The 25,314-nt window shown below is 45.5% G+C and overlaps 1 protein-coding gene across 6 annotated transcripts in view; it reads right to left on the reverse strand.

Annotated features, from left to right (window-relative positions):
• The window catches only part of ZNF644 (zinc finger protein 644), an 84,619-nt gene extending 74,463 nt beyond the window's left edge, over window positions 1-10,156 (reverse strand). The window contains exons 1-2 of one of the 6 annotated variants that reach the window (XR_009462374.1): window positions 9,878-9,998; window positions 8,181-8,339 (exon numbers count right to left, since the gene is read on the reverse strand). The gene's annotated coding sequence lies outside the window, so the exon portion shown is untranslated. Of the gene's footprint in view, window positions 1-8,180; window positions 8,340-9,582; window positions 9,671-9,877; window positions 9,999-10,079 lie in introns of those variants that run through there. The other 5 variants (XM_059728036.1, XM_059728035.1, XM_059728038.1 and 2 more) reach the window with 5 other exon arrangements.
• Between the last annotated feature and the right edge of the window lie 15,158 nt (window positions 10,157-25,314).

Genomic DNA, 25,314 nt, shown 5'->3' on the forward strand with positions numbered 1-25,314 from the left:
TGGTCTCCAGCTGTATCTGCAGCAGAACTAACAAAGTTAATGCATAGAATGCACCAGTAACATTCCACCCAAACCAACATCCAATGTGGTTTTATTACTTAATACTTTAAAAAGATCATTTAAAATCATATTCTACCACATGCTATTTTTTAAACAAAGTTTCAAAACTTGACAACTAAACCATGTTGAGAACTGATTTAGCTGGAATAATTTAACAATTCCTGAGCCAAGCTATATTGCCTTGTAAGTATATATTGCCTCCGATCTCAAACTACTTTCCTCAGTGCCCAAACTCTTTAGTTTGTTTATATCTTTTTGATAAAATCTGCTCAGAAACTGATGCAATATTCTAAAGAGCTTTTTCATTTAGAGGAACTTTCCTCCTTGCTCTAGAACAAACCTCCAGCATGTTTACAGAGAACTGTATCAGCTCCTACTTGCATAACTCCCCCAGTGATAAACTATTAAAACTAACACTAAATTTAGAAGTTCTTGAAGAAGGTCTAAGATACCTCTAACATTTACTGCCCCCAGCTAGATGTATACTTTCAAACTTCCCTGGGCTGAAAAGTGAAAGCCAGATTCAAACTAGTTTCTTCACTGAAAAAATACCACAACTCTGTCTCCTGGTATTCCCAAAAAGCTCTTAAAGCTGCCTAGTTAAAGAAAACATCCAATGAAGCCACAAATGGAATCAGCCTTCTCACTCCACCTCATACCAGTTAGACCTCAAATTAATTGTGTGCATTCAACAATCTTGCTGGAAGATTGCAGTCACTCTTGTTTCTTGGAAGTAGTCAAGATACTTTCAGAAAAGCTCAAAAGTTATTCTACTGCCTGTTATAATATTTGAAAAACACCATACACTTCAATTCTTTTGGAACACAGATGTTTCTCCCAAGTACCATTTCCATGTTGATTCTGTCCTCTGTGCAGAGCTGTACATGCCTCTTAACACACGTGGTGATGTCCCTTTTTCTTCTTAGGATTGAGACACTAGCACATGTCCAGATAGGGTCAACAAGGCCTGGCTCCAGCTAGCTCAGGATGTTCTCCCTAATTCTCTCTGCCATATGTGCAGCAAAAGGACACACTGGGAATTTACAATTCAACAGTTACAATACAATATGTAAGCCTAACCTACAAAGAAATTTGAGAGCAAGGAGATAGGTTAATCTAGCAAGTACATCCTAATCTGGATGTCAGTCACATTTCTTTCTTTCTCTCACTGGTGCCTAAGGTGTGGACAGTTCTTTGTATAATTTACCTCAAACTATTGACATTGTTGTTGTGCCAAATAAATTCTAGTCTTTGTACAGACATATAAAGGAAAGCAATCCAGACCCAAAGAGCATACAATCTAACAAGTCAGAAAACAGAAAGGCTGTGAAATGAGGATACTACACTGTTACATCTTGTGGGTTTGTGTGTGGGCATAACAAAATCCTGGAATGAGTATTCACTGCCTTTCTGTATTGACACCATCAGTTCTTAAATTCAATTCTTAACACTACAAACTATCCCTAATTCTTATTATAGCTGCTCCAGTGCTTCCAGCGTATGTGTTATTTATAACTAGATATCCAAGTTTTCCTTTTAGCATGGAAAAAGGTGGATTTTCTCCTTTAAAGGAGAAAAATGCAGGAAACTACAGGTTTCCCCATGCAGGCTGGCAGAGTTCCAGCTTGCAAGGGGCTGTTTGGGACTGGGGAAATGAATGGGAGGAGGGCAAACACAGGCAAGGGGCACCACATGCACATGTGCATGTGGCAGCCAGGCAGCGCGGTACAAATCAGCTACCACAGCTAAGTATGTGGGGAGGCACAGGCAGTACATCCATGGGGCACATGTACCCCCAGATTTCTGTGCCCACAGCAGACAGGGGGCTGCAACCTGGCTGGACTGGCATGGGCAGGTGTCGCCTCAGTGGGCGGGATCCAGAACAGGAGGGCAGAGTGGCGTGGCAAGACTTGTTGCTGTCACCACTGCCAGGACCCCCAAAACAGCCACACAAGGAGTAACAGACTGGGGATGAGCTGTGCTGCTCTCACCTCCTGCCGCTGCCAGCCACTCATGCGCTGGCCTGCAGATCTACCCCGCCGCCACGTACCAGCCACTGCTGCCATTCCCCTCGGGCTGCAGCTCTACCATAGAGGTAGAGCGTGGGGCATCACAGGCAGCCTGAAGGGAGTGGCAGCAGCAGCCAGGTCATGAAGGCAGGGTAAAGCTGCTGCCCAACATGTGAGCAGCTTCAGGAGGTAAGGACAGTGTGCCCTCCCCCACTCCATTACTCCTCACACTGCTGGTGCAAGGGTGCCCTCCCATGCCAGATCCCACCTGCTGGGCCACAGAGATGGCTCCTGCCTGTGTCCAATCTGGCCAGGCTGCAGCCCTGTGCCTGTTTTGGGTACAAAAATCTGGGGGAACACATGCCCCTCCATGAGTCCCCGACACCGCCTATGGTGGGGTATCCCCCCGCTTCACACACCCACCTTCCCCACACACTGGGAGGCTGGGGAGAGCAGGTAGGGAGCGCGACATCAGCAGAACAGGGGGGAAAGGAAGAAGGGGCCCTGCAGGTCAGGAGTTAGGGGCACCAGTAGGGCTGGGGGGTAGGGAGGGCTGTGGCAGGTTAGGAGTCAGGGGCACCAACTGGACCAGGGGGCTGCAGGCTGGGAGTGGAAGGGGAGCTGCAGGACGGGGCTGTGGCTTGGGAATGAGGGGCACCAGCATATCAAGGCTGTTGAGCACCACAAAGCAGTTGGGGGAAGTCGCGGCTGCACCCATGTACTGGTGAGCAAAGAAAGCATAGGGAGCTCTGATTTTCTATGATCGATCGATATTTATATAGGTATTTAGAATTTATTAATGATTGAGGCACTGGTAGGCTTCCAAATTGCTTTAAAATTATAAATATATCAATAAAACATTATGTTCACCTGATACCTCTCTCTTTCCTCTCTCTAGCGGTGTTTCATTTTAATAGCAGAAAAGCAGATTTGCATGTTTTGATCAGAGAATTTTGGATTTGTGAACAGAGAAAAATCAGGATATGACTAATGTGGACTAATTCACTATGATCTGTTCTTCTGCCTTCTTTTTACGTCATGAAAATGTTCAAAGTACAATATCTAGTGCTCATCCCTACTACCATTTTTTTTAAATCTCAACTACTACTATTATGTCTCTTTCCACAGAAAACAGGAAAATATTTTCAAAATAAGTTCAGAATTCATCAGTTCAAGTTCATTAAGTGATTACAAAAAAAATCAACATGTGCAAAAAAACCACACAAGTCAAAGAGATGCAACCCCAAACGAGGGCCATCATTCAAATTCTATACTCTCTAGAACAAGCTAGTAAGGGAGTTAGAAATAGCCTCACCATTAAATATTCTAACATACAGGTATGGGTAGAGTCACAAACAAATAGCACATGCAACAACTTGCAACTGGGCAAAGATATAATTAATCTTCTACAAAAATGCCAGAGGCCTAAAAAAATAAGATGGGTGAACTAGAATGCCTGGTATTAAATCAGGGGTGGGCAAAATACGGCCCACAAGGCCATTCTATCCGGCCTGAGGGGCCCCTAAAAAAATTTGGAAAATTAATATTTCTCTGCCCTTGGTTCCTGTCAAAAATGACAGGAACCAAAAGCAGTAGGACCCAGGGGAAGCCCAGCAGACTCCCACAACAGCAGGGCCCACCCGGACCCGCCCCGCCAGCCAGAAGCCTCAGCCAGGGAAGCTCAGGTAAGAGGGGGGAGAGGGGGGGCGCTCCTTCCCTGCACAGAGAAAAGCATCCCCTCGCCCACCCCATGGCCGGAACTCTACTTCCTGGTACACCAGGGAGCATGCAGGGGGCCTCCCCTGCATGCTCCCTGGCTCGGCAACTGGTGCCTCCTGGGTCTGGGGGGGCACCCAGGGTCCCCCTGTGGCCAATCACCAAGCCGGGGAGACATGTACAGCCACCTGTGCTCCTATGGGATGCTCCATGCACCCCAGCACTGCAGCGATCACGAGCCGCACTGCTACCTCAAGGTATGTAGAAAAAACTTTTAAAGTTGTGCCTGTGTCCGAATCCAGCACTGAATCGTCAAAATCGGATTCGGCCGAATCGAATAGGGTCCATTTCACACAGCCCTACTAAATGGTCACTTTTTAAGATGGAGGGAAGTCAAATTCTACTACAATCTAGCGGAATTAAGAAATGTACAGAGAAGAACAATCATAATGAACGAGGATACGAAGCAGCTGCCATACCAGAAGAGATTAAAAAGGCTAGGATACTTCAGTTTGGAAAAAAGAAGGCTGAGGCAGGATATGATAAGAGTTTTATAAAATCATGAGGGGTGTGGACAAAATGAAGAGAACTGTTATTCATCAACTCCCAGAATACTAGAAGTAGGGGACACCCACTGAAATTAGTAGGAGACACCTTTAAAATGAATAAGAGTACTTTTTTATGTAGCAGGTAGTTAGCTTGTGGAACTCATTACTACAAAAGGCTGTAGATGCAGATAGTATAGCCTGGTTCAAAAAGGGACTAGACAAATTCCCAGATAATATATTCAGTAATAGCTATTAAACAGAACAGTAAGATACATCCTTTAGCATAGTGGATGCCAGGGAGGGCAGCAAGCAGGGGACAGAGCACTCTAGACAAACCCAGTTCAATGCTCTCCTTCCAAGCCATCCACTGTAACTCCCATCCACTGACATCAAAAAGTGCATTGTTTTAGCACAGATGTGAATATGATCATACTGTTTATAAAATATTAGAAGCATTTATGCAAGAACACAGAAAACTGACCTTTACTAGGAAAAGTTTCTCACCAGTGGCATAATTGGTGCTTGCAATATCAGTTTCATTTATTGGACTAGGGTATAAGGAGAATTGGTCACAGAAAAAAAAAATTACCTAGGATTCCCACTGATGCCAAGGGCAATTCAGGACCTAAAATGGTGCAAAATTCTGAGAAATATACAGAACTAAGAGCTGATTATTCTAAAAAGTGAGACACTTGCAATGTCCAAAAAAATAATGCTCATATAGTCCAAGTCATCATTTGTGAGCCAGCAGAAAGCTATGGTTGGTAATCCATGGGGACACAAGTCGTATCACTTCTAGATTTTAAGCTTTAATTTTAAAAAATTCTCTGCAGTCTTAAGAAGTTAGGCTTTCAAATATGAAATGAGTGCAATTTGTTTTGAGTCTGCACACATCTCTAAAACCACTGCTGCATCCTAGGATGCAAGACAGAACAACAGAACTGGTTAGATTCATTAGTGCACTGTGGGTCACAGACAAATGCTCAGGAATTATTTCAGTTTCAGGTTACAATTAGAAAACTGAAACAGCACCAGAGGCAAATACCAGAAATATTTACAAAGGACAGCCACCGCGCTTAAGAGATGATGGGGGAGTAAAAGTAATAATTAACACGATGACATCCTGGGTGCTCTTGAAGGGACAGAGTAGCAAAACTACGTTCATTATCCCCTAGCCACTGCAGCCAGAAAGAAACAGAAAGCCATCAGTTTCCTTCCAGTAGTTCATACAAATAGAGCTTCAAATGGAAAATTCCTCTACATATGCTGCCACAATAGACAAAGCCTCAAAAAGGTCCAAGCCAACTTTCCTGCCATACCAAGTTATTAGGTAGGAAGTATAATGCAGTCAGACCTCTTCTGGGTAAAAATCCCAGCAACCTCCTTTCTGAGAAGTAGGGCAAGGCAAGGTATCAGGACTTTTCACCAGCACATTGTTCCTAAGTAGAACAAAGCTCATGTTTCCAATTTACCATAACATTCTATCCTGAAGACATAATATATACACACTTGCTACCACCTTTTCTTAACGTTATAAAACATGTTTATTGAGATTATTAAATACCATCTCATTTCTTCTAGTTATATCTACATTTCATTATGCACACCAAAAGATGTCAGCTAGGACAAGTGAAGTTTATACAAAAGTTACATCCAATTTTGTATGTTGAACCAGTAACTTGGAAACATATATCTACAAAGTGAGGTATTGCCACATAAAAGTGGTAACTGCTGGTCCACAAAACACTAAAGCAAAGCTATAATTAGATTATGTCTTCAGTGTCTCCTGAAAAGACCTCCTGTTACTTGTTTTTTGATGTATAACCAATTTGTTTAATTTGTCTGACATTTGGAAGCCCTGTTATCTAGTACTGATTTTGTATTAACAAAGCAAACCTGTGTTAATTGAAATGCTTTGCAAAAATGAATTTCCCTCCTAAAGACACCCGATAGCAAATATTACAGATTATAAAGCCAACTTCTAGCATTGTATTTCTACGATAATTCAAAGCTGAGTAGTTTAACTGCAAAATATTTTTAGTGTTGCAATTCCATTTTTTTTTTTTTTCAAATCAGCTTTATATAAAGATCATAACTGTTTAGCTGGCTATCAACTTTAGGCATCCTTAAATAGTTACCCATGCACTGACACTACAGAAGTATTTTGAAGTGTAGCAAATCCTAACATTATACTGAGTTGTCTAACTTAACATCCTCCTAGCCTCATACCAATTTCAAGAAATTCTGAAGTGTCATACCATCAAATGATCAATTTACATAAGTCAACAAAACTGTTCAATATCAAACAGTATAGCTATTCCTTAGAGATGCCATTTCCAACTAGTCAATTCAGTTATTTCTAGAACTACTAAGCTGTGCTAAAGATTCTATAAATCAGCACAGGTATGCCAGTCTTGGTGTTAGGTAGGACAGCCTCTAAGATGACTAGGAAATGTCAATTTATTCTATTAATATTCAGGGTAGGGAAAACAAACATGCATACTCACTGTTTAGCCACTTTCTTCCCCTTTTAACTTCACTGGCAATTTGTGTTACTGCAATATTTTATCTCTAGACCATAACTGCTGCATACTGGTGGACAGTAGAAAGTACTCAGCAACTAAACATTTTTCCTGCATTTAAAATTATTCAATAATAATTAAAATAAGAGAATCTCTCTTATACAAAGAGGGAACAGCATTTAAGGGTGAGTGTGGTCCAATTAAATGTTTAAAAAATCCATTTCACTGTAATTGTTTAGACACGGCCTACACTTACAGTATACACTGTACAGGGATACAAGATAACTAAGATGTAAAAATGGTCCTCTATGAAGAGCATTACTTGCTTACTCTTGAAGAAAAGGAAAAAAAATCTCCTTCAAAAAAAACCAATAGGCTCTAGACTGCCCACACTCTTCTGGGCCACAATCAATAACTCCCATCTAGTTAATGAAGAATTGTGGCTCAAGAGTCTTTGCTAAATCCAATGCACTGTGAAAATAGTTTCTTCATGAACTGCAGTAATAATTATGCAACTATTCCACTTCTTTTCTCAATTTTAAATTTAAAGAGGTTTTTTTCAAAATAGTAGCCAAAATTAATAAGTGTACAATTAATGTTAAGACATCGCTTTACCCTTTTATCAAATTGCGTTTGCTCCAGAGGTGACTTTGAAGAATCTGAAGCAGAAGGGCACACACATTAGTAGGTTACAGATTTTGCTCTCAGAAAATTTGCACAAACTCTTATCAGCTCTTAAATTCAATATCCGTAATTAAACTCAAAAGGCAGTTATTTAAAATTGCTACTACTGTTCAGCATTCTATTTATTCAGTTGCTAATACCAGTGCTTTTACACACGTTTCAGTCAATTGTCACTATGCTTGAAAAGATATGCAGGATGCCCAAAGTCATGGACATCTTCTCTTCTAACTAGCCAGGTCAGCAAAATAGAAAGAGAGAAGCTTAAAGGTAGCAATGTTCTTCTACAGCAGTGGGAGGCAACCTTTCTGGCAGGTGTGCCACAAATTAAGGCCCTCTCCAAGTATCACTCCAGTTCCCTCCCCTTCCCCATCTACTGCTCTGCTTTCTGCCCTATCTGCAAATGTGCTCCAATCTCCCTTCTGTGTGCCACACACAGAAGTTACTTCTGCCATTTGTCTCTTAACAGCATCAAATCAAAGCCTTTTCCAAGTATGTTATTTTGCACATAGCACCTAGCACTGGAGAAACAAGGGATTTACAAATACTGGATTTTCTAAAGAGAATGCAGGGCGCGGGAAGAAAGAATGAGTATAGTGTAGTAAATTCAGGGGTAAACACATTGAAATCTAGAGATGTTATACCTAACTCACTGAAGTGTTCTGGCCTTCTTTCAGTCAATTTCCATAATAGGCCAAGTTCATTTTGTGAAATTCAGCTGCAAATTTATTTGTATATTCCTTTTTCTCATTAATGTTTCTTTATGTAACAAATTGTCACTTTTGGTACAGGATTCAAGGTTTCTGGAGAAAAAGATATAAATTAAAAATGTTTAAGATGATTTCAAGTTTTTGTTCTAATTCATGAATTACTCTCTGCACCACATCATTTTGCTGTATTTGCAATCTTATTAGACAGGTTGCAACATCAGCTCTGATAATAAGTCAGTAAAACAAGACTGTCACACTGCATTGCTCCTCCATGCGCTCTAAACTCTTCACCAATAATGGAACTGCTGTATTTTCTCTGCATCTAACCAATCTACTAGCGGCTTTTAAAGATGAATTTTCTTCCGTCTTATTCTCTTTCTGCACCTCTCAAGTCACCTGTGCCAGGCAGTCCTGGTAACAAAAAGTTTTATGCAGAAGAATCAAAAGTATGGTTGCAGAAGTTTCCAATCATTTTATCCACCTTAGTACATAAACTTCTGGGGTTTTTTAAGTTGTTATACATGTGTGGAATTTTGCATTTTAATGAGACAAAAATACCATGAAGAAATCATAGTAAAAAGGCCACATGTGGCTACAAATAGATCAGGGTCTTCTGCAGACTTGCATGCGCTTGTGTTATGAAAATATCCTAACGTTTAACCTAAGATTTGGTGTACAGGTTTCCCAATATGCTGAGTTCCACAGCACACCTACTGCAAGGAGATTTACTGTTAAAAAGAACATTTTTTGCTAATCCTGCAAAATGAGATTTTGCTTAGAAGGCTGTTTTTATGCAGTGTCAACAGGAACCTCCTTGGGAACTCTACCTCCTTTTCCTTTCTGAAATGGCTGGCCCTATTGGCCAGGGGGAAGCCTGTGGGCTCAGGGCCTGGGCATTTCCAAGCAGACCTAGCACAGGTAGAAGGCAGTGGAAGGGAACGAGTATTGAGCCAAGGGCAGGCTGCCCACAGGGCTGTCAGTCATGGTCTCCTGCACCTGGCATGAAGCAGATTTGGGCCCAGAAGCCGCTGGACTGGGAAGCAGAACAGGTAGCTGCGACACCCCAACTGCTCCCCGGCTTGCAGAGGTGGTCAGCGTGGACCACCGGTGCGGGGCTCCCCTCAGTCAGCACAGGGGCAGGCTCGGGCCACAACGCCCTCGGCCGCTCTGCAGCCACCTGGCTGCGCGGATCTGATGCCGGGCCTGGCCCCATGGTCGCAGCGGCACCTCCCAGCCCTAGGCCAGGGTGACCCCGGCTGCCAGCAGCGCCGCATCTTCGTCCCGCGGGGCAGCTGCGCCGGCCCCCGCGCCCGGGCCGCCCTGCGCGGTGAGTTACCTGGCTCGGCGCCCGGGCCGGGCCCGCTACGGCGACGCCGGGCTCCCCCGGCTCCTCCGCGGCGCTGGCACTGGCAATGGCGGCGGCGCCGCTCCCCGCCCGCTCCGCGCTCACTGGCTGCGCCGCTTCATGTGACCGAACAAAACCCTCCTCGGCGCAGCCCTTTGTGTCCGGCCCGGCCGCCGGGGGCACCGGGCAGGCCGCGCGCCCGCCCCGGCCCCGGCCTCAGCCCTGGTCCCGGCCCCAGCCCGCCCGCTCTCCCGCAGCGCCGCCGTGCCCGGCCCCGCGCACTCACCCCGGCGGGGGCGGCCGCAGCCGAGTCGCTTTGCCGCACTAGCGCGGCGGCGGCCGCCATGTTCCCCGCTGCGGCAGGATGAGGCGGACGCGCCGGCTCGCGCCGCACCGGGCCCGGCCCCGCCCAGCCCCGCCCGCGCGGCCCCGCCGTCCCCCCCCCACCCCGTGTCAGCGCCTCGGAGAGCCCATCACGGGAAACTCACGGGTCTCGCCAGGGCGTGCGTCACACCGCGGTGACGTGCTGCGCGCGGCGTCAGACGTCACCGCGCCGACCCCCGCGGCCCCCCTCCCGGTCCTGGCTCAGAGGCGCGCGTGCGTGGGAGTTTCCCGCTTCACAGCAGGCGGAGGTCCCCGCGATCACCCCTCTCGGGTCTCCGCCGCCCCGCCCCGTCTGGGGCAGCGGAGGGAAAAATTTAAAGAAGCTAATTTGTAGATGACGGCGGGCGTCCCTGGGCCACTCTCACCTGTCTGCCGTGCTCTGCTGCCGGGGGTGGCCTGAGGCGACCACTGCCTTGACCCTGGAGCCTGACAATTAGGCAACGGGGGTGTGAGGAGTGGAGGTCCGCATGGCCCCCACACAAGGTCCTCGTTACTGATCTGCCCCCTGGCTTGCGCCTGCTCCGTGTCGGCCAGCTTTGCTGAACAGGTTCCGCGCAGGGCAAGGCCTGCACGCGACCCGCCTCCGCCATTGGGATCTTAGCGGCTTCCCAGGCTGTAGCTGGGGCAAAATGCGTACCGTGAGGCATGTTGTTGATGCCTGTCTGTTGACTAAGTTTGGCGGTGTGCTACAAGGGCTGCACATGGCCACTGAAGATGCTAGCGCCTGGCTTGACAGTCCTGCACACACTGCCTGACATTGGCCTGGCCCTTGCCAAACCCCCCTTCTCAGAAGCCATCACACCACCCTGACAAGGGCACTGGCTTACAGTCCCTTTAGCAAGCTGCTGGCCTGCAGGCACCAGACTCTGACTTCCATTAACAGCCCCCTCAGCTAGGTGGCCTCTCATGTATGCTAAGAAGCTTATTTGCTGGAAAAACACATTCGGAAAATTAAGTTTGGAGAGGTTGGGACTTGCATTTCCCACTGTCTGCACACAGCAGTATAAACGTGTCAGACTACCCTGTTCAAATAATTCCTTGAGTATGTGTTCCAGTTGCAAAGCAGGACACCCTCCAGCCAAGGTACAAGCACCTAAGGTTCCTGCTCCATGTTACTTACAGTACACAGTAACTAGTTAATCATGCAGTACTTTAGACTGGCCACAGTGCAAAGTAATTATGGCATGATAAAAATGATGGTCCGGCTATAAAAAAAACTAACCAGCTATAAAGATAGTGCTTTAAAAACACTGGCAGAGGGACAAAAACTTATTTGGAGCCGGGAAGCACATGTGTGCTCTCCCCCTGCCTCCCAGCAGGTAAGTCTGTGGGGGAGGGGGAAGGGACATGGTGGGGACAGATCAAGGCCCCTGAGGTGAGGGGGGGAGTAGGGCACCGGCAGGGGCTGGGGTGAGTGGGGCCCTGGCTGGGCCAGGTGGTGGGACAATTGGGGCCCAAGCAGCTCATCCAAGGGCACTGGGGAGCTCCTGCCACTGTGCGCACTCCAGCACAGGCCCAGGGGGCACGTGCCCCTTGGATTTGTGTACAGGGCAAAGGCAGCTGCCACTGCATGCTGCACTTTGCACCCCGCTGCCTCGAGAGCTGCCCAATGCCATGTGTGTCCTGCCGCAAGGTGGGTAGGGGGCACGGCCCAGCCCAGTGGCAGCAAGCACATGATGTCACGCTGCTCCTGTGGTAGCTGCAGCTGGGTGCAAAGTACAGCGTGCAACAGCAACCATCTCTGCCCCATGCACAAATCTGGGGGGCATATGCCCCCTGGGCCTTTGCCAGGGTGCATACAGTGGCAGGAGCCCCTAGGCACCCTTGGACGAGCCACCCGGGGTCCGATTGTCCCATCACCCAGCCTCGCTGGGGCCCCATTCACTCCTGCCCCTGCCTCTTCCCCACTCCCTCACCATGGGGCCTTGATCTGCCCCCTCCCCACCCAAACCCCTTCCCCTTCACAGAATTGACTGGTACTTGCCTGCTGTGCTGGGCATCCAGTCACCCACATGTGCACGCCTCCCCACCCCTGCTGCAGCCGCCAGGAGCCCACAGCCGCGCTACCTTTTGGCATTGCCTGCTGCCCTGAGTTTGGGGGGCCTGAACCCCATTAGCCTCAGCCTTCTGCTGCCTATGTTGAAAAATGTGTAAAAACTCTAAAGGTGGTTTGTATCCAGCTTTAACTTAACCATGTAGCTGGGCCCTAAATGTATAAAAATCTAAACATTAACATTTCCAAATCTACCTCTACAGAAAAGTTTATATTGAAAAATGGTACCTTTATTTAAACATTTGATTAAGGGTTATTACATTAGCTTGGATATATGATTCCCCCTGCAATCAAATTTATATCCACAACTTTCTGCCATATAAACCAGACGGCTCCTATTTCAGGTACAGAAATAATAAATGTAGGGGGAAGTCCCACTGTTACCAACTCAATTTTATCATGAGTTTTATGAAACTTAGAATGTCACTTAATTCCCACTCATAGGCCATGTCCACACATGTAGGCATGTGTAGTTTGTGGTGCAAACCTCTTTATGGTGCCACAAACAGCATGCATTGCACATTAAACAATGTGTGGTGCTGCTAAAATTTGAGCAAAATTTGCTACTGGGATGTCCCAGTAGCAAAAAAAAAACAACAATCCACCCCCCCACCCAAAAAAAAAACCCCAAACAAATCAGAAAAAAAGTGGCGCAAAGCATGCCAAAATAGTATGCACCAGGACAAACGCGGGAAAGCAGATTGCCTGCTCTCCTGTCTCTGTGTGCTGTGAAGCCCCTGTGCTGAGCCACACAGATGGCTGGCTGGGGCACAGTGTGCCTCAAAATGGGGGAGCAGGCAGCCCTGGACTGCCTGCTCCCCTGTCTCCATGTGCTGCTCCCCAGCCGGCAGGCTAGCCCTGCCCTGAGGCACCCTCTGCCCCAGCCAGCCCTCCCCACAATTCCCACAGCACTTTGAGCCCAGTCAAGCAGCACACTGGGAGCTGGGAGGAGCTAGACACAGGCAGTTTGCCCACAGCTGGAGAATGTGTCCTGCAACAAAGTGCACGTGCAGGGTCATATGCTGTGGCACAAAGTAGAGGCACAAATTTGTGCCACTACTATTTGTGATGCTGCAAGAGCTCATCTGGACTTGGCCATAGAGTCCATCGATTGTTTGAGAATCTCAGCTTTCTAAATAAAAGCTTACTAGCTCCCCATAGAAAAGGCAAACAAAAGATGAAAATATATTTTATTGGAAGAGCTGCTATTTGGAAACCAAATGCTCAGCTTGCAGCATGATTTTTTTAAACATGTTAGTTTGCCAGTTGTTTATTCCTGGTGCTGAGAGGAAAGTAAGGTTTCAACATTAAAGAGGCAGAGCCAAATGTAACGAAGCCCATGTTTGGTCATCTGCAGGAACTGAATTTGAAACCTCAAAGAATAAGCTGTTTCTACTTGAGACAAAAGACAAGCTCATTGGCAACAGCAAACTTGCAGAAATTTCTACATGTAATCTACCCACTAGAGAGAAACAAAGGAATTCTCTAGCAGCATTCATTATGCAAACAAGTGTATGGGGCTACTCCATTAAAAAAACAATACAGCAATGGGCTTGAGACTTGAGTCTGTTGTGTTAGAGCTCTGTTTTTTATTCCCAACTCCACCTCCAGTGACTACCCAACTTCTCAGTAAAATGAGCGAATGATAGAGTAGTTGTTTCCCCTTAACGATGGGGAAGAAGTGGTTAAAAAGATTAGGAAGTGCACAGAAACATCAAGAACAGACTATAAAAGACCTGGGAATAAAACAGATTTTCAGCCTGTAGCTCAAATTGCATTCCCCTTTTTTACAGGATGTCTTTAAAATAGACTCTGGGGCCGCTCCCCAGGGAGAACTACCAGTGGCACACCTTGTGCCGCTGCTACTTGTCCCTGGGGAATGCCTGTGCCATGCGTGCTCTGGCATGCAGCTAGTAACCCAGGCTGGGAGAGGGGAGTACTGAGCTGGGTCCTGGGGGCCTCCTGGGGCTGCAGTAGTGGTGATCCTGCTGTGAGGAGCATGGCTTCGGCCAGTCCAGCTCCAGTTTTAAGCAGTGCCCACTGCCGCCATGTGTGCCACTCTGCTTTTTTTCCCCCCCCCCCATGGTTTTTTTTTTGACCCCTGGATATCCAGCCCCCCCCCCCCCCCCCCCCCCCCCCCCGTGCTGCTCCCTTGCAGCGCGGAGAACAGCTGAATGTTCTGTATGTGGCACCACAGACATGTCTGCAGAACCACATACCACATGGCTGTGCTTGTCTGGATGCAGCTTGGGTGTCTGTGTCTGTGTGTGTGAAAAATGCATGAGTACCATATGAGTTGTGATATTTGACAGACCTGGAATTTGCTGTATATTTTTTCTTGCCCTGTGGCCTTAACTGGTTGGTTCTGTTTCACTTCCCACCACAACAAAAGAGACATTTAAAGCAGGGGCTGGAGAATTCCTCTCTAATCCCCAGGCTGATGGTTTTGTCTACATCACAAAACAAGTTGGTGTATTCTTTTTCAAAACCTGATTCACAGTATTGGGGTGACCCTTCCCACACACAAAATCAGGATCCCTTTTTTTGCCAACTGTAAAGTCTTAGAATCCAATAAAGGGTCTCTAGGGAACACTAGGTCAGATAAATAAAATGTATTTTTAAATAAAAGATTGTACAGTGTGATTCTTGAAAACAAGATTTAAGCTATCATTTCACACTGTTTTATTTCCTTGAATAATAGATGAAAACCTACATTCATTTGCCACAAATGTGGACAGGTCCTAATTTAGTTACAACAGTATTTGAAAACCTTCTGAGAGTAGGTGCTCCAGAGTTCATCTTTGTCTTTAAAATGGTTTTCAAAAACCACAAACCAAACTAGGCCCCTTCTCATTGGCAGTAAAATATGATTAACTGGGTGCGTCTACACATTGCCATAGTGACATTGCTACTGCACCATGCTTTAGTACTTCCTTTTGGAAGTACTGCAGCACAGTGCAGTAACTGTCTATATTTTACCGTGCGCATGGCACCTGGTTAGATTTTGCCACTACAGCGATTGTACACAAAATGGGGGAGTGTGCTGTTACGGCAATGTAGCTGCCGATCACGTGTAGACCCATGTGATTTACGTTGCTGTAACACACTGTACAGTGACGTAGCAACACGCTACATCACTGTAGGACAACGTGTAGACGTGCTCACTGAAACCAATTTAAAAAAAAATGTTTCTTCATACAGATATTTTTGTAGCTGAAACCACACAGGGAGAGCTGGGGCAGGTCTAAGCTAAGCATTTTGAATGAAAGAAGATTGCAAATGTTTCCTTGTGACATACACAGCAAATCCCCTACGCCCAGAGGGAGAAACTTTATAATGATAATTTCTTGCATTTATATAGTACCTTTCATTCCTTCAGGATCCCAAGGACTTCATTAGCATTATGTGAACAGTTTCACCACTGAAATGCAGTCACTCATACACCATTCTTTGAAAATTTGGTTTGCAGTTAGAATATTTTTCAATAACAAAATACTCATCTCATCCTATATGTAGGTAGAGAGAAAAAAGAGAATAAACTAGTTTTACAAACGGGACACAATTTAATTTAATATGATTTTTTAAAATTTATATAAAAATAGACACATTGTATAATCCCCTTTGGATCTTTAATCTTATAAACTTTGGTAACAGTTAGAAAGTTAATCCTCCCATAACATTTTCGAAATTTAAAAAATATTTACTTTGGACTGATACCTAAAAGTCTTAAGACTAGATGACCTTTGAGATTCCTTTCAACCCTATGATTTTCTTACTTTAAGACAGTAACTATAAAACCAAAACATTTATGAATCACTGCAAACATGGTGTGAAGGATACCAGTCTCATTGGTTGACTTGCTACAGAGATTTTCTTTGCACGCTTAAAGTAAGGCGGTCAAAGGACAAAGATATTTCCATGTTTTGTCTTATCTTATACAGTAAGGTACTGATTTTATTGGCTTCCACAAATGTAAGGTCTCCCCTAACAGTTACTTCTTCACATATCACATCAGGTATGTCTATTGTAATTGTAGTGAATTGAGAGATGTCAATTTAATCTAACAAATTGTAAAAATTCAAAGGAAAAAAACTGCTATTGTCTGAGTATTTCTGAGCCACGGATTCTTACGTTATTGTCCTGTCCCTGTTTAAAAAGGTGTCACATATACTTCAAACAAAAATGAAACACTAGTCTTTTCTCTTTTGTTTAACAAAACAAAAATGGTTTATTTTAACATCAATTTAGTCTTCTTTTCATAAATTTATATTTATATTTAGTTGACAGGGTAGGCATCTTGTATCTAATCCATTACATTTTTCTACCTTAGAAATGTGATGGGACCACAGTGAAAGGAGCAATAGAAATGTATAGACAACATCAAATCAAATTCAAACCTCTAACTTGTATTAGTTGGAATCCCAGGGATTTTCAGATTAATCCCAAAATAAAATGTAACATGATGCCAATATTTCTAAATATTATTTACAAATTGCCTTTAGAACTGATGGACAAATGAAAGTGTATTTAATTCCCTTTCTCAGGGCGCCTGTACTTGAGCAGCAAGTCTTCTCTGATGCACTGTCGTTACAGCTCATCAGAGGCCGATTAATCGAGTCTGCTGGAGCATGGTAATAACCGTACTCCAGCAATCTCTAGCGTCTCATGTATCAGTGTCTCCACACTGAAAAATGGTGGCAGGGGCACTTTAACTAAAGCTTGTTTGACAAGATACAGTTAAAGTGCCCCTGCTGCCATTTTTCAGCGTGGGGATACTGATACACAAGATGCTTGGGGTGCTTTAATTAGAGTGCCCCCACCCACCCACCCCAAACACACACATGCTCCCAGAGCACATGTATAAATGCCCTCAGATTCATAGATTTCATAAACATTAGGGCTGGAAGGGACCTTGGAACATCGTTGAGTCCAGCCCCCTGCCCCAGGGGCAGGAAGTCAGCTGGGGTCATAGGATCCCAGCAAGATAAACATCCAGGTTTCTCTTGAAGGCATTCAAAGTAGGTACTTGAACCACCTTCGACGGCAGGCCATTCCAGACCTTGGGGGCTCGGACAGTAAAGTTGTTCTTCCTTATGTCCAGCCTGAAACGGTCTTGCAGGAGTTTATAACCGTTCGACCTTGTAATCCCTTGGGGCGCTCTGGTGAACAAACATTCCCCCAGGTCCTGGTGAACACCCCTTATAAACATATAGGTGGCCACCAGGTCACCCCTGAGCCTGCTCTTTTCCAGGCTGAAAAGTCCCATGGCGCTCAGCCTCTTATCATAAGGTCTGTTTTCCTGACCTCTGATCGTGCACTTGGCTCTCCTCTGCACTCTCTCAAGCTTCTCCACTTCTTTTTTGAATTGTGGAGCCCAAAACTGGACACAGTACTCCAGCTGTGGCCTCACCAAGGCCAAGCACAATGGAAGAATGATGTCCTGGGATTAGCTTGAGAAGCATCTATGGATGCAACCCAGCATTTTGCTCGCTTTACTGGCTGCAGCATCACACTGCAGGCTCATGTTCATCTTGTGGTCAATCCTGACCTCCAAGTCCCTCTCGTCTGCAGTGCTAGTCAGCATAGCACTGCCAAGCCTATAGACATGCTGTAGGTTTTTCCTTCCAAGGTGGAGAACCTTGCATTTTTCTGTGTTGAACACCATCAGGTTCTCATCCGCCCGTTTACTGAGCCTGTCAAGGTCAGCCTGGATTACCACCCTGTCCTCAGGTGCGGGTGCTTTACCCCAAAGTTTGGTATCATCAGCAAACTTGGCCAGTCCACTTCTGACTCCAATGTCCACATCATTAATGAAGAGGTTGAACAAAATAGGTCCAAGGACAGAGCCTTGAGGGACCCCACTGGTCACAGCGCACCATGATGATTGACTTCCATCAACCATCACCCTCTGGGTCCTACCGCGGAACCAATTCCCCAGTCAGCAGATCATGGTGGATCCGAGGCCGCAGTTGGCCAGTTTTGACAAAAGGTGATCATGGGATATCAGATTGAAGGCTTTTTTAAAGTCAAGATATATGACATCAATCTCTTCCCCCTTGTCTAGGTGATAGGTCATCTGGTCGTAAAAGGAAATGAGATTGGTAAAGCACTACCTACCTGTAACAAACCCGTGCTGGCTATCCCTCAGGATGTTGCCATTGACCAGTCCGTTAAGAATGGCCTTCTTGATGATTTTTTCAAAGACCTTCCCCAGGATAGAGGTCAGGCTGATGGGCCTGTAGTTTGCCGGATCCACTTTCCTCCCTTTCTTGAAGATAGGCACCACACTGGCCTTCTTCCAATCATCAGGCACTTCACCAGAGCACCAGGAGCTCTCGAAGATCTGTGCCAGGGGTGAGCTATGATGTAGGACAGCTCCTTGAGTGCTCTGGGGTGTAAATTGTCAGGGCCGGCTGACTTGGAGGTGTCCAGCCTCTCAAGCTGTTCCTTCACAAGGTCAGCATTGATGGAGGGCAAGGAACCACCCTCGCTTAGGCGTCCCTGTCCCGTAATGGGCAGGGGCATCCCATGGGACTTGTGAAAGACTGACACAAAGTACCCATTTAGCAAATTGGCCTTTTCCTGGGTGTCGGTCATCAGTTCTCCCTTTTGGTTTAGCAGGGGTCCAATGTTGCCCTTGCTTTTCCTCAGAGACTTATTTCATTTTATAAAATATAATTGCCATTTTATTTTGCTTTAAGTATTTTTCCTATAGGGCTACCATAAAATGTTCATCTTTTTCTTGCTCTCTTCTGACTCAAGTTATGTCCCAGTCTCCCCACTTCCCAGGATGCTTTGCCCCCCTGCCCTTATAGCCTCTCACAGGGCAGGTGGGCTAGCCTTGGATATGTTGTCTGTTCCCGTTGCACTGGGGCCAGCCCACCCCTCAGCTGTCACAGCCCCACCCCACACCAACCCTTCTCCCCTGCATACCAGTGACTCACACTGGGCCTGGGCCTGCAGGGAGTTACCCTCCCCCCTCTCCTCCTCCCCATTGCTGGGCAGACCAGGGCTGGAGGGATCCCAGGCTAGCCTGGGGAGAGTTGTGGGGTTCCCCCTGAGGCCAATCACCTGGCTCAGGGAGCTGGCACTGGGAGGAGGCTCTCCCCCCCCCGCTCCCCCCCCCCCCGTGGGGGCAGGCTGGGAAGCATGATCTAGTACCCCCCGCCATTAAGCCTGGGTCAGTGCAGGCCTCCGTTTTCCTCTCCTAGTTGAAAACTGAACATTAATTCAGTTCATTATTGGTTCACTCTATGCAGCTTAGAGAAGCCTGCAAACATTGGATCAATTCCACCTCGGGGTTTTTGATGGTCTGTACTTAGCCACTGTGACAGAAGCTGAATCCACACAAGTATTTTGACAGAACACCATTTTATAACAAACACTTTACATATATTACCAGAGCCACATTTCATCCTGTCCTGTCTTTGACTTCTCCACAAGGGACTGTTATTATCACCTGCCATTGAATGCAGAGAAGTGGCTTTAGGGCAGGTACTGGTTGCTATTGGGCATTTTTACACATGTTTCTGACATGGCGCCAGGCACTTTTAACTAGCAAGCTGTGCTAATTAAAAGTGCCTGTACATCACGTGCATGGATTTAGAGGCACAGCGCACCTCCAGGCTGAGAAAATGGCAGCGGTGCATTCTGAACTGAAGTATGTCAATCATGTTTTAGTTCAAGGTGCACCGTTGCCATTTTCTCAGCATGGAGGCGCACTGTGCTGCTGACACACGAGGCTGCCAGAGAGCATCAATTTTCATACTCCAGCAGACTTGATTATTTGAGTTTGTTCCAACACGGTGGATTTCCAGTGTTTTGGAGCAGACCCCAACATGTGTATGTGCCCATTCTGTTTGTGCAGAGCCTTGCACAATGGGATCCTGTTCTTTGAGGAATCAAAAATAATAGGAAAGGAGATTGGTATAGGCAAATGAGATGGCATACATAACAGAATGTATTTACAACAAGAATATGTTACCTTGGAAAGATACCATGTTTACATCTTACACAGGATGTATTAACATAGGAAAATGTGCCAGGAGCAACCATGTCATATCAAAGTTCTTTTGGGCTCTGTTGATGAATGATTATTTAGTGAAAGAGGAGGAAACGTGTTATGTAATAAAGTGAAAAGTCCCACAACAGATGGGAGAAGAGAAACAAATATCTTTCTATCTACAGGCAGTAGCACTTAGATCAAAGAAATTAAAATAAAAAACAAAACACTAAGTCAGATTCAGAGCAGGTGTAAACTTACATGCCCTCAATTTAAGTCAAGCTAAGGTTGACCATGAATTGTTGTGGTCAGTTGCTCTTCCTCTTCCTTCCACCAAAATATAAAATTGGGTAATTAAATTTCCATTGTTATAACTGGGCTTTAACTTTCTCAGTCTATATTGATAGATCAGTGACCTGTCAGTGCTTTTGCTCAACAAAAGTAGATATAACGTTCCAAATGTCTTTGACTTATTTTTCCTCATAGATTTTCATACTGACTGATAAATTTAAATACAGAGGTATGCTCGCTCGTTCCATTTTAATCTAACCATTACCCACTCAAAGAGTCTGATACAACCTTGGAGCAAATACTATACATATTTATAAACTCTTTACAGTTATCTGTGGCTGTCTGTTTTTGTGGTTTTTATTGCAAAGCGTTGCCTGTTTTTATGCACTGTAGATAAATACATATATCAGCGTTGGCAGCCCCTCCATTTAAGAATGATATCTACTGGGACTCATTGATGGGTCTCAAAGTGATTTAAGAGTTACCATATTTCCAGTTCCAAAAATGAGGACACCTGTCAGGTGGGTGGGGAGGATTAGATTGTGTGTGTGTGTGTGTGTGTGTGTGTGTGTGTGTGTGTGTGTGTGTGTGTGGCGGGGGGGGGTTCTGTTATAGTAAATAACAAGTATTATTGGCTCAGAAATTAAATATGAAACAAAAATAAATGTAAAGACATTTTAAAATGTACCTTTTTACATGCCATCAGTCCTTTCCTGCGCTTCTTCCAGTTATGCCCATGCATACTTCTCTGTAGAAGTACTTCTCTCATACTTCTCTCAGCAATTGTTGATTGCTCATCAAGTAGCCATGAAAGTCTTTGCAAGAGGTGTGCCTGAAGTCATACTGTACAAGCAGTATCTCTTTCAGTGATTCAGCAGTCAGGTTGTTCCTTTCCTTTGTCCACTGCCTTTGCATCAGTGAAAAAACTCGCTCTACATCTGCATTGTGGTAGAGAACAGCAAAGAAGAACTGGGCAATCTTTAATAGTTCTGAGTGACGTTCAGTGTTTTTGGCTGTCTCAAAATATTTGACCCATTTTCGGTGTGGTAGCAGATTATTGAGCTCTTCATCATTGTTGCAACCTTCCACAAATTTCTTGGGATTGCTGAACGGATCAAAGCACTTAACATCATCAGTTTGTACCCCCTTCTCTTTCAGGTATTTGACACAAGGTTCTGTGTCATTCCAGTTTGGTTTCTCACTTTGGGTGATCCACATGAAACAGAGGAAGTCTTCCAGGGGTGCCATTCACATCTCCAAATATTTTATACACATGCTGTACAGACATTCTACTTTTGCGCAGAATACATTGTACTGTTCCATCAAGTCCCTGCTTTTGTGCCAGTACTCCTTAACTTTTAGTGACATGAAGTTGTAGGCCTCGTTTTCATGAAGGACAGTGCGCGCTGAGTTTAAGCTTTTCACCACTTCCACTATGGAATTGTTTTCCCCTTTTATTTCTTGAATGTGTGAATGGCATGCACTCATGAGTGAGTGTATAGAGGTAAATCTCGCTGAACTCATTTTTGAAAAAATTCTTAATCACATTAGGTGGTTTGCCCTGTGACAGGAAGAATGATTTCAAGGCTGGAAACATCTAAAGTACCCTTGTGATACCTGGAAATAAGGACAGCCATCATGTCTTGCTGTGAGAAAGCAGCTTTCTGTATTAAACTTCAACAAACACAGTATTCCTTCAGAAAATCAGTTCGGACACTGTAAATGTACAAGTAGTTGTAAATTTTGCAAATAATGCTCTCAATGTCAACATCAAGTGTCTCTGCCCTATGATGGACACAATTGTTCAAAATGTGTGCTGGACAACCCACACCAATTAAAGTCCCCTTCTGCAACAGCTTCTTGAAATTTGTGAACACGTTGCCACCTTCATCACATCAGCGTCCTCTGAACATTGTATTGCAGCTGTCACCAGCAAACACGACACTTCTCAAATAACCCATTCTTTTCCAGAGTTTCCTTGATATATTGTGCAATTGTATCTGTAGTCTCATTAGGTGCACTCTGAACCTCGATAAGCTTTGATTGTAGCCTGCTGTTCTTCCAGTCAAAATACTGAATTATTACTGGAAATATTTTCACAGCACCATGATTGCTTCCATTTGTAGTAACTCCACAGTAATGTATGGCATGATCTTCAAGTGATTTCAGAGCAGTGTCAACAGAATGTGGTGCAAGCACAGAGTTAACAATCGCTTCTGTCTTTGTTCAAGCACTTGAACATTTTGGGGCTCTTTTAGAATCAGGGAATGTCTTTTTCAGTAAGCCAGATGTGCAACCCATTGACTTGAAACTATGATGATGTTTGACCATGTGAAATGCTAAAACATTATGTCAGCATGTCCTTGCATAACAGCATGTCCTTCTGTTGCATTAACAGCATCCTCCAATCTGCTGCCTGGTTTAACAAAATAATTTGTTAACTTTGCTGGTGAGTTGTCTCCTCTAATGGCCTTCTTGTGTTTCTCAGAATCTACATGAGCTTGTAAATCAAAAACACCTTTATTTGTAAGACATAGGTACCATCTCTGCATATCGAGCACTCGGCATCCAATTCTACACAACCAGTACAGAAACAGAAATGTTTATTGAAAAACTAAAGAAAATTTACATTTTTATTTTGACATTGTGTTCAGTAGTATGTAACTTCCTCCAACTTCAAAGTGTTTAAAATGAATCAAATTAAACAAATCAAGCATGAGAGGAACTTTTAAAATGTTGGCCTGCCACTCACCCAACTAACTGTGTCACTCAGTCCATTAATTAAATGCTTTAGCTGCACTCAGATGATGGACTATGCTCCTGCTTTCTGCAACGTCTACTCCACCACTACAGTAAGCACCAGGTTTTCTCTTTCTGTTTAAAAATTGCAAATTCTCTGATAAAAAATCCTGAAGTCTCTGATTAAAAAAAACCCCAAGTCCACATTTTTCCAAGATTAAGTTGAAACGCCACCAATATATATATATTGGTGTCAATTTAACACAATATTTTATTGATATATTTACAATTTTAAAGCAATTGGGAAGCCTACCACTGCCTCAATTGTTTGATAAAATAAATCCTAAATACCTATATATTTTGATGTTTGGGGTTTTTTTAAATGGAAAAATCAGAGCTCCCCCCCGCCCGCTTTGCTCACCAGGGGTACTTGCACATGAGACAGGGGTTTAATCCCCAAGGTTGTATTCCATGCCCCCTAAATTGAAATGGTGAGGCATAGAATTAAACCCTGAGGACTAAATAATTAAAATTTTTTTTTCACATTATGGGAAGGGGCCCAATCCTTTTTTTTTTTTTTTGTCAGAGCTGGAGCCTGCCCACAGCTAGGGGATGAGCTGCCAGTGGGCCGAACAGCCCCTGAGCTGCAGGGGTCACCAGTCCTTCCCTTCATGGTGGCAGCACCTCTGGGGCTGCTCAGGCAGGCTGCTAGTGGGCCAGGTGCTGCCCCAGTTTGGAGGCAGCACCCAGCTTGATCCAACTCTTCCTCAAGCCCACCCAGGGAGTAGTGCCTGGAGTTCCAGCAGGAGGGCTAAGGGAACAGTTGGATCAGGCTGGGTGCTACCTCCACTAGCAAACCCAGCCACCCTCCTGCTGCCTCCCCATGCTGCCCCAGAGGCAAGCCAACCCATTCCCGGGTGCTCCCAAGTGGTAGGAAAGTGGTGGAGACAGCACACTGGGCACTGGAAGTCCCAGTGGGCTCAGGGAAAATTGGATTGAACTGGGTGCTGCCTCTGAGGTGGGTTCAGCACCCAGCCTGCTAGCAGCCTACCTGGGCAGCCCCGATGGGCAGGAAAGGATGCTGGGGTCAAATGACCCCAGCAAGGTGGCTGTCTAGCCTCCTTTTGAAGACCCCCAGGGTAGCACCACTTCCCTTGGAAGTTGGTTCCAGCTCCTAGCCACCCTGACAGTGAAGTAGTGCCTCTAGATATCTAGCCTGATATCCCCCATTTCCCTGAGCCCTGCTGGTGCCACTTACTTGCCACCCACAGCCCCCTATCTCCCAGGAGCCTGCCAGTGCCCCATAGCCCCAATCCAACATTGCCCATCCTCCTGGGACCTGCTGGTGCCCCTCACTCCTGACCTGAAGCTCCCTGCTGCCCCCAGCCCTCCTGGAGGGAGCCCCCAGCTGCCCCATCCCACCCAGGTTGGCTTCAGCAGCTGTGTGTGCCTGTGGCACCCTCCACCCTGGGCAGTGTCTCCCAGCCAGCCCGGCCATGCAGCTCCCTGCCTCTCCCTCCCCCTATTGGGTCTCCCAGGCCCCCTGCAGCCCCAGTGCCTGGTCACACACACACACACACACACACACACACACACACACACAGAGTCTGGGGGCCCCAGACAGTTCAACCCCTACTACCTATAGCCTTACCTGTATCCAGCTGCTTGACCAGGGCCCCTCCCACTACCCTTCCTGGCTATATACTGTCTGTGTGTTCATCCACATCTGAGTGAGCATCTACGTGCACATGCAGACACACATGGTGCCTCGTTTCTATTCGCCACAAATGGCACCGCATTTTCTCCGTTTTTCCGCATTTTCAGCAGGAAATGGAAAACTTGGATCCTGATCACGCTCACCACACTAAGCATGCTGGGAAATGTAATTCTTCTATTTACCAGCATCCATGTTGAAAAAGGACTAGCAGAGGAAATCCTGGACATTTGTTTGTATTTCAAAAAAACACCCGGACGAAGGACAGAGGACCAAAAAAAGAGAACATGTCCAGGAAAACCCGGACTTATGGTTGCCCTATTAAGAGCCCAATCCTTGAGCAACAGATCCATATGCAGAAACTGCAGGTCTTTTATGAATAGGAGAGTAGAGTAGGCTGTAGGCTTGGATTTTCCTCCTCTTCCTTCCCTTGCAATCTCTTCTCTTCTTTAAGGGTAAGGCACTTTATCTCAAAGTGAGTCTCTGCTTGCTTGAGATTGCAGCACCACTGGAGCTGGTTAGCAGCCAGATCCTCCCAGG

This window comes from Alligator mississippiensis, chromosome 5 (assembly GCF_030867095.1).
Source record: "Alligator mississippiensis isolate rAllMis1 chromosome 5, rAllMis1, whole genome shotgun sequence".
NCBI classification, from domain to species: Eukaryota; Metazoa; Chordata; order Crocodylia; family Alligatoridae; genus Alligator; species Alligator mississippiensis.